The 9131-nt window shown below is 38.6% G+C and overlaps 3 long non-coding RNA genes across 3 annotated transcripts; all 3 read left to right on the top strand.

The window, feature by feature from the left end:
• Window positions 1–2185: 2185 nt before the first annotated feature.
• LOC113082489 (uncharacterized) lies at window positions 2186–3483 on the top strand. Its single transcript, XR_003282698.1, has 3 exons — window positions 2186–2310; window positions 3230–3300; window positions 3388–3483. It is a non-coding gene; the product is annotated as an uncharacterized LOC113082489 (long non-coding RNA).
• Window positions 3484–3684: 201 nt separating this feature from the next.
• Window positions 3685–3995, top strand: LOC113082493 (uncharacterized). The gene is made up of 3 exons (XR_003282702.1): window positions 3685–3716; window positions 3799–3885; window positions 3973–3995. It is a non-coding gene; the product is annotated as an uncharacterized LOC113082493 (long non-coding RNA).
• Window positions 3993–4534, top strand: LOC113082491 (uncharacterized). Its single transcript, XR_003282700.1, has 4 exons — window positions 3993–4015; window positions 4084–4257; window positions 4337–4372; window positions 4471–4534. It is a non-coding gene; the product is annotated as an uncharacterized LOC113082491 (long non-coding RNA).
• The last annotated feature ends 4597 nt before the right edge of the window (window positions 4535–9131 follow it).

Genomic DNA, 9131 nt, shown 5'->3' with positions numbered 1-9131 from the left:
TGATGAGTAAATGTTGATAAAAAAATATTCTAAACAAATGTACCTGGGAAGAGCTGATCATGGCAAGATTCGCTGAGACTCAGTAATAGCTCTTTTAGTTTTTAGGAAGGTTTGTGAGGGTTGGCTCTTAAAATAGCTGTTGAGCTCGATATTTTATCTGCAAAAAATCCTGTAAGACAGAAGGAAGGAAATATTATTAATTACGTGCAACTTGTACATTACACCTCTGTAAAGATGCTGTATAACTAAATGTTAAATGCATCCATTATTGAAAGCAAGTAATTAATAACAAGCTATAGTCATATGAATTCTTTTGATAGTGTCAGATGAGACCGTCCTGGGGCTTGTACAATATCATAAAAGTGTTAAACTGGATTATTAAGACTGTGATGTGTTTAGGGATCATTTTAAGACTTTGACCCTGTCCAGATACCCACACTTGCAGTCTTGGCCACTTGAGAGTGTGTGTACGTGACAGTGTGTGCACAAGACTGTCCCCGGTCTTAATAATGCCAAAGCAAGCGTCCTTAACACACACTAAACCTCTCCAATACTGCTCCGGAGCGCTATACAAAGCTTAGTGTATCCCATCATGCATCATGTTTTGGAATAAATCGTCAGACTTTTTGCCGAGATCTCAAGGTCATGGAAAGCTGTCCAATGTACAGTATGTGAAATATTGATAATCAGATATTAAAAATCTCTGTAAACACATAAGTGTCCCATAAGGCAGTGGCTCCCAATCCTGGTCCTGGAGAAGCCCAACACTGCACATTTGAGATGTCTCCCTGATCAAACACACCTGATTCAACTCATCAGCTCATCAGAGAAGACTCCGAGGCAGATAAGAGAGACGCCAAAACCGTGCAGTGCTGGGGTTCTCCAGGATCAGGATTGGGAAACACAGTCATAAGGTCATGAAAAGTTCGACACACACTTGTGGTCATCATGCTCACTGGAACACTAGGCCAAATACAAGAAAGACGTCAAATAAATAATCAAGTGGTCAAGTGTGGGTATTTGGACAGTGCAACAGTTTAAGAAACAACAAATGCTGTACAAATTATAACAGCAGGAATTTTTGATAAAAGAGACAAACTATCACAGACTTACTGCTGCAAATATCTGCCTCCGCAGCTTTCTGTCTTCTCCATTTCTGAAGGAATCCCTCTCCAGAAACACCACTGGGCTGACTGCCTTTACGTCTTTTCAGCTAAAAATAAAAATAATAAAAAAGGGGAGAGAAAATAAAATTGAATTATATACAGAATGTTAATAATGATCTGTGAGCAAAATATTTAGATATAATAAATATATATATATATATATATATATATATAAACTGATATGAATGAACTGCAAGATGGAAAAATACATGTTTTATTATTTATTTTTAATTAAAAAATATTTTTTGGGGGGATTTACATTAAAAGGTATTAAAAGCATGGTACAGAACATATGAATACTGTGATATCTGTCATATAAAAGCACATAAAAACACTAACATTACAGTGATACAAACATAGCTGGTTTGGTGATTATTGTATTGTTGTATTGATTATTAATATACCATAGTAAAACTACAGTTACAGTTACTAATGTCCCGTTTACTGTGTTTTAACTTCACATTTCATTTATTACTATTTTGTCGTGATTACCATGATTTTACTACAAATACAACTTACATCATTGATCCTGAAATTAATAATAATATAAAACGGATCGAAGGTCTATGGCACGTCACGTGACAGATAGAGTTTAATCACACTAATTAGCAGCTGTGTTCATTTATTTAAACGCAATGAAACTCAAAGACAGCCGCGGATGACCGATATAATACAGCGATTAAACATATGGCACTAATCTGATTAATAAAGAAGACAGAATACATTTTTAAAAAGGCATTAAAAGAGCGTATATACGATTACTCACCCAAACTGTGGAACTGATAGCAAGTATCGCGCGATGTGTGCTGAATGAGACTTCTTGAACGTGATTTCATAGCGATAAACATCTCATGTCCTCGTGTCGAATTCTGACGCCAAAAGTTTCCCACTGAAAGCAATGAAGGTCGTAGTGCTTCGATATTCGACGCCGAGAGGCACATTTGGCGTCATAAAAGTGACGCTAGGGGCGCTTGACCATACTTCAGTTTTTGACGCCTTTGGAGTGAGAATGGGTTGCGGAAGCACAAATCCTCATGGAGGCATACGAGGAGGTAAAAGATATAATTAAGAAGAAAGGCAACACCGCCACAGTGATAAAGCAAAGAGAAAAAGCGTGGCAAAGTATTGCAGACCGCCTGAATGCGTAAGTAGTGCACAATTACACACTCACCGCTCCGCTGAAACCTCACAATTACAAATCAAATATTTAATTCACATCTCCAAAAACGCAGTTGTACTGCAATTATGAAACGGTTACATTTTTTATTGAAATGCACTGCATGAGTGAAATTGTGTAACGTAACTCCATCACACTGTATAAAGCTATGATATATTATTATTAAAGCCTTACATTATTATTTTGCGTTACTACGCTCAGTACGGTTTAATCTTAGCCGTTGTACTCCACTTATGTTGTCCACCGGTTTTTTTTTTTTTGTTTCCCCTGCTTTTATTAATGTAAAGCAGCTTTGACAGAATGAAACAATTGTGAAAAGTGCTATATAAATAAAATTTTCTTGAATACATAGATGAGCTATAATAATAATCACTTTAATTTATATAGCGCCTTTCAAAGGACCCAAGGTCGGTTGCTCACTGCACTGCAAAAATGTCTTTCTTACTTATTTTTTTTTACTGAAAACAAGACAAAAATACTATCTAAAAAAAATCTTAAATATTTTCTAGAGCAAAATAACCTGGGAAAATAAGCAAAAAACTCTGCCAGTGAAACGAGAACTTTTCTAAAAGTAAGTGTTTATGGAAAAAGTAAACTTATTTCAAGAGAATTTTTCTTATTATATTGACAGATATTTAAATTGTTTGCTTGTTTTAAGCACACATTTACTTGAAGTTTATATTTTTTGGTCTAAACCTATACTTATTTTGCTAGGTCATTTAGAAAATCAAGAAAATACATATTTATTGTTTTTAAAAAAAATATTTTTACTGAAAACAATACAAAAATACCAAGTCATTTTTGTCAGTGTGACTCCATTAAATGTTCTTGTGATAAAGAATGTGTGTGTGTGTGTGTGTGTGTGTGTGCGTGCGTGTGATTGTAGATTAAACATGAACGGGCCAAAACGGACATGGCAGCAGGTCAAAATCAAATACAAGAACATTCTGCAGAATGGTATGGTCCCTGACTAATATTTAACAAAGCACAAGCATATATTGTACCCAGAAGGTGCCTGCTCCCACATTGTCTGTACTGTTTTAGCAGTGAAAAAGAATACCCACAGACAAGGCACGGGTGGTGGGTCACCAAAGGCTGACCTTACCCCAGCAGAGGACATGGCCTTGGAGCTAAATAAAGACAGGCCCGTCTTAGAGGGGATCCCTGGGGGGAAAGAGATGAGCATAGGTTCCTCCCAAGATGCCACCCGCTTCATTCAAGGTATGTCCTTCCATCTCTACATGGAATACAACCACATTCATATTGAATCAATTTGGACTGTCTGACTTTGGTTTACCTATTGCCTTGCAGTGTCTGGCAGCACTGTGTTCCTGTTAGGGCCACCAGCACAAGCACCAGACGATGCTGATCCAGTGAGTTCTCCATCAAAGGCATACTGTAGGCCTGGCATGTCTTGTCTACTAGCTTCAATATGAATCCGATTAAATGTGATAGGGTGAAAGCCCCAGTGCAGCAGCAACAGCACATGATGGAGACGATGATGAGGAGGAGACCATCTCTCTGGATTCCAGAAGGCATGAGGTATCATGTTAAGACTGTGAAAGTACTATTTACTCTACAATGGTGAGGAGTCCTCATCAAAATCAAAAAATCTAATTTCTTTTACAGGACCCAGATGCTATACAGTGGGGAAAACCAGCCTGGCAACATAGTGCGTATTAATAAAAGGACACCACATCCTGCCAAATTCCAGCTGCGCTAATTGTATTGTGTTCACAGAGCTCACAAGCTATCAGAAAGTTGTATGGCAACCACCTCCGGCGCCAAATAGAACTGGCAGACATAGACATTCAGTACAAGAAGAAAAAGATAGAAAATCTTGCACTGGAGTCCGAAATAAAAAAGAGGACAATTAGGAAACTGGACCTTGAAATAAAAAAACTTGAGAGGGAGGTGAGATATGCCTTCAATGTACACTGTATGCTAACTGTAACACAAATGTATTAATCATTATTTTTCTTTCCTCCCCCAGCTCCAAGAAGATGACACAGCTCAAAATAAAAATTAGGTATATTCTCGTAAAGTCAAGTGAGCCATGACATATGAGCTCTTATTGTGAGCACACAGGACGGTGGCATCTTTCTAAGGTATCTTTTATTTTCACAGCAATCAGTACAACCAAGTCATCGTTATAAGGCACCGGCCTCTTTTGCCCACCCCCCCAGGACCAGGTGTGGCCACTAGCCTATATGAAGGCCCAAAATTGTGTGTTACTTTCTGCTCTGACAATGGCATGCCCATTCTTGCGAGATGTGGTGGATGAAGAAGCACTTGTGCTGAGGAGAGCCTTCAGGCGAGAAAGGGTCTTCAGGGACCGGTTGGACCCACTGGCCTTCCCTGATGACCATCTATATGAAAGATACAGGTTTTCTGCAGATGGCATCCGGTATCTATGCAGACTACTGGGTCCCAGGATTAAGCACCGCACTGCACGGAGCCATGCACTGAGTGTGGAGCAAATGGTTTGTGTGGCCTAGCGCTTTTTTGCTAGTGGAGCCTTCCTGTACTCAGTGGGGGGTGCAGAACAGCTGAACAAGGCCACAATTTGCCGCACAATAAGGAGTGTGTGTCTGGCTATCAAAGCATTAGCAGATGTCTTCATCTCCTTCCCTGGCCACAGAAGACTCTGTGACATGAAAGGGGAGTTCTATAGTATTGCAGGTAAGAGGATCTACAAATTACAGGACAACTGTTAACACATAGTAGGATACTCATTACTTTGTGTGACAGGTTTCCCCAATGTCATTGGTGCAGTGGACTGCACACACATAAGGATAAAAGCCCCCTCAGGTGCCCATGAGGCCGATTTTGTGAATAGGAAATCCTTTCACAGCATTAATGTTCAGGTGAACATAACTTTTTGATATTGTCCATTGACGAACACTCTGCATTGCCAATGATGTGCATTGATTGGTGTAATATTCCTCATCTTATGATTTCAGATGGTCTGCAATGCTGACTGTGTGATCAGCAAAGTTGTGGCAAAATGGCCTGGCTCAGTCCATGACTCCAGAATCTTTCGGGCCTCTGAAATCTATCAGTGCCTATCACAAGGTAAGCCACACAACCCCTATTTATAACCATCATGGCTGTGTCAAGAATATCACTGTGTTTATGAGGTAGTAATGATGAGATTTTGTGTTGACAGGTGAATTCTCTGGTGTGTTGCTGGGAGACAGGGGGTATGGCTGCCAGCCTTTTCTCCTGACACCTTTCACAGACCCCCAGGAAGCACAGCAGGCCTACAACCATGCCCATGCCAGGACCAGGGCCAGAGTTGAAATGACCTTTGGCCTCCTGAAGGCACGCTTTCACTGCCTTCACAAATTAAGGGTCAACCCTGTTAGGGCATGTGATATTACTGTTGCTTGTGCTGTCCTCCACAATGTGGCCTGCCTGAGGAAGGAGAGGGCCCCCAGAGTGCCACCAGCCATGGACTGGGACAATCCGGCAATCTTCCCTGATGACGACATTGGTCGGCTGCTGAGGGACCAATATGTGTTGAATTATTTTAGTTAGTATGTGTGCTTTCAATTTAGGTAAAAAATGTCCTGCTGTGGCAGAGGAAATAGGGTTTTTTTGGGTTGGTATTTTTTACGAATTTGGCCTCTTATGATGTTTGTGCGGTATACTGTGTGTAATACAAGGCTGCAGGGAGGCTACTGCATCCATTCATTTGTCTGTTCAGTTGATGTGTATGGATTTGTCCTGCATTTATTTTAGTGTGCAGACATGCAGGGTGTGTTATATACAGACCTTTGAATGTGTATGTATCATTTTGTATAATTTGCTTTGATTCTGTGCTTTCCATCTTGTAGAGTCACTGTGACTTCAGTTTCGAAAGGAGCTGATAGTTTACCTGCTTTGTTTTGTCCTTATTCAATAAAGGAACCTAATGTTACACATTGTGTTTTTATATTCATATGGAATGTGTATTTGTTTATATGACAGAGTACTAGGGCCCCACTGAGGAAAAAGGATAAAGTCATACATTTATGAGGCTGGTTCTTTCTGCAGAAAAGCAACATATTCTTTTTACAGTTTTGATAGTTATGACAATGTGATACTTCATATTCTGGCACATCAGCATGTCTTTGTTTATGAAACCATACTGAAGTACAATTTCACGAAATGCCCCACATCTGTCATTTTAACAACTGTCCTCCTTTAAAACAACTGGTTACAATATTATGACTTGTCTTTTTTTTCCCCTCTGTGGCCCTAATATTCTATCATTTTATATATAGCCTTATAGTCTATGGGAAACTGTAAATTATCTAATGATAGCAACATCATCTAAAAATCATTATTTATCCAAAATGATTGAAATTAATGATCACAAACGTTTAAATAATGACAGTGGGTCTAGTTATATGTGATAACAATGTATAGTGAGCAGTGAAATAACTATTGGTTTCCATTTGTGGCGACTGCTGACTGACATTAGGGATGAGATTAAATAGATCCTGGAATTTAGCCTGGTCTGGAGCAGGCTAGCTCCACAGAATAAATCTCCATGGTAATTTATACCATAACATATCCTCCTGCCCCCTATCCAGCTTTAGTGCAACCAGATTAGGGATCAATTGAGCCAGGATCACCAAGATATCCTGGCTTAATCCCTTATCCTACTTTTGTGCAACAGGCCCCAGAGAAGAGATGACAATAAGAGAGTTTACTGATCGATCATCAGTGGTTTGCAGAGGTGGGAAGTCCAGGTGCCAAAGAGTAAAAGTCCTGCCAGATTTTTGTTCCACCCATGAACTCAGCAGCCGATTTCACCAGAGGAGGAACCAAGTCATTCCTTCCAAGTCACAAACGAGTCTTGAGTCAAGTCCCAAGTCCTCAAAGAGTTAAAGTTAATGAGATCATTAAGTGACTAATTAAATGAAGATGCATTAGTGATGAACATCTGCTGTTAACAATCAACATCACTGAAGAAAAGAGAAACACAAGAACTACAACTGACTTTAAGCACAGCCTTGGATGAAATCAATAAAAAAAAAAAAAAAACTTTGCCACCATAATTGTGGTGAGTATTTGCTTCAGTTGATATCTTGAGCGTTTAAGCGGTTTTCACAAATTTACGTCTGTACAATTGCATTATTGTTTTGCAGCAAACATTTGTGCAATGCTTTTTCAACTCTTGATCTAGCAGATGACTTATGCTTTTGATGACTGTATGATCTTGATTATATTTCTTGATTATATGAGAAGAGTTCGTGGTTTAGTTGTTAGAGAGAACTGCCATGAATTCACTGCTCTGTCTGTGCACTTTGGATGGGTTAAATACAGAATATGATTTCTGAGTACGGGTCACCACACTTAACTGTTTGTCACTTTCACAAAAAAGAGAGAAATCTCATTATGCAAATGCCACCATATAATGCTTTATAACACTTCAATATTAAGAAAAAAAATGGATTTAGGCATTTAGCCATGAACATTTATCATGTGATCCTCAACAGTGGTGAAAATTATTATTCATACTGCAGTGCATTATGGGAGTAATTCATGTATTGCAACATGAAGCATTTTGTTGATTGTGACTATTGTAGAGATTCATATGCTGGTTCTTGATATCTGTGTGTGTCTAAAAAGCACTGGAGTTCAAACTTTTATATGTTACAAATAAAAAAAAAAAAAATCCATATCCTGTAAATATTAGAGCAATGTTTTTTTTGTGTGAATGCTGTAGTTTCACTGGAATTATTCAAAACCTAGACATGTGATAAGAAAGTAGACGCAAATATTTGAGATATAGCTAAACCAGCTCATTGTAACTATATGTTTTTCATATGTCACAGTTCTGTCTTCTCCACAACAACCCATGCAGAGCTACAGAGAAAGATCTAGCACAACAAGTCAAGGGTCAAGAGCACAATTAAACCAAACACTGATCTCCATGATGGTGGCATCTTTTTAACCAATAAAACATCCACATCTGATCCTCTGTAATTCTCAATAACAGCAGGTGTTAATCATTAATGCACAATCATCATTTAATTAGTCACTTAATGATCTCATTAACTTTAACTCTTTGAGGACTTGGGATTTGACTCAAGACTCGTTTGTGACTTGGAAGGAATGACTTGGTTCCTCCTCTGATGAAATCGGCTGATGAGTTCATGGGTGGAACAAAAATATGGCAGGACTTTTACTCTTTGGCACCTGGACTTCCCACCTCTGGTGGTTTGTTTTTGTTTGAACTGATTATTGACGCCATCTGGATGATTGTTAAAGAACAGCAGCTAAACAACATCAGCACCTTGAGCTCAACCACTAACATGTGTCTCATGCAGGGGCGTAGCAGCCATTTTAAAAGTGGGGGGGACAGCTGTATGGTGATTCGACCCAAAGCTGATGTTCATAATAAATTCTAAATAGAATACCAATTGGCATTTTACTGGGAACATGACATGATAGCTTACAGGAACCTATTTTTGTTAAATCATACTCAAAATGTAAAAATACAGCAGGACTTTGAGACCAATGGGAGACCATCTATAATTTTTTTTTTTTTTTAAAGATAATAAAGATATTTTATTATATTTACAATATTTCAGTTGCACTACATTTGAACAATAACTTTTCTTTTTAACAGTTGGACAAAAAGAGGTGTTAAATGAGTATACAGATTACATCTACAGTAATTTTATACAACATACATTTTAAGAAAAATATGAGACAGATAATCTGTGAAAAAATCAAGCTCCTCCGGCTCCTCCCAGTGGTCCTATTGCCATTTGCAGAAATACATCACTCCC

Source organism: Carassius auratus, unplaced genomic scaffold, assembly GCF_003368295.1.
Source record: "Carassius auratus strain Wakin unplaced genomic scaffold, ASM336829v1 scaf_tig00036308, whole genome shotgun sequence".
NCBI classification, from domain to species: domain Eukaryota; kingdom Metazoa; phylum Chordata; class Actinopteri; order Cypriniformes; family Cyprinidae; genus Carassius; species Carassius auratus.
Note: the sequence above shows the minus strand (reverse complement) of the source record. Positions and strands in the feature narration are given on the sequence as shown.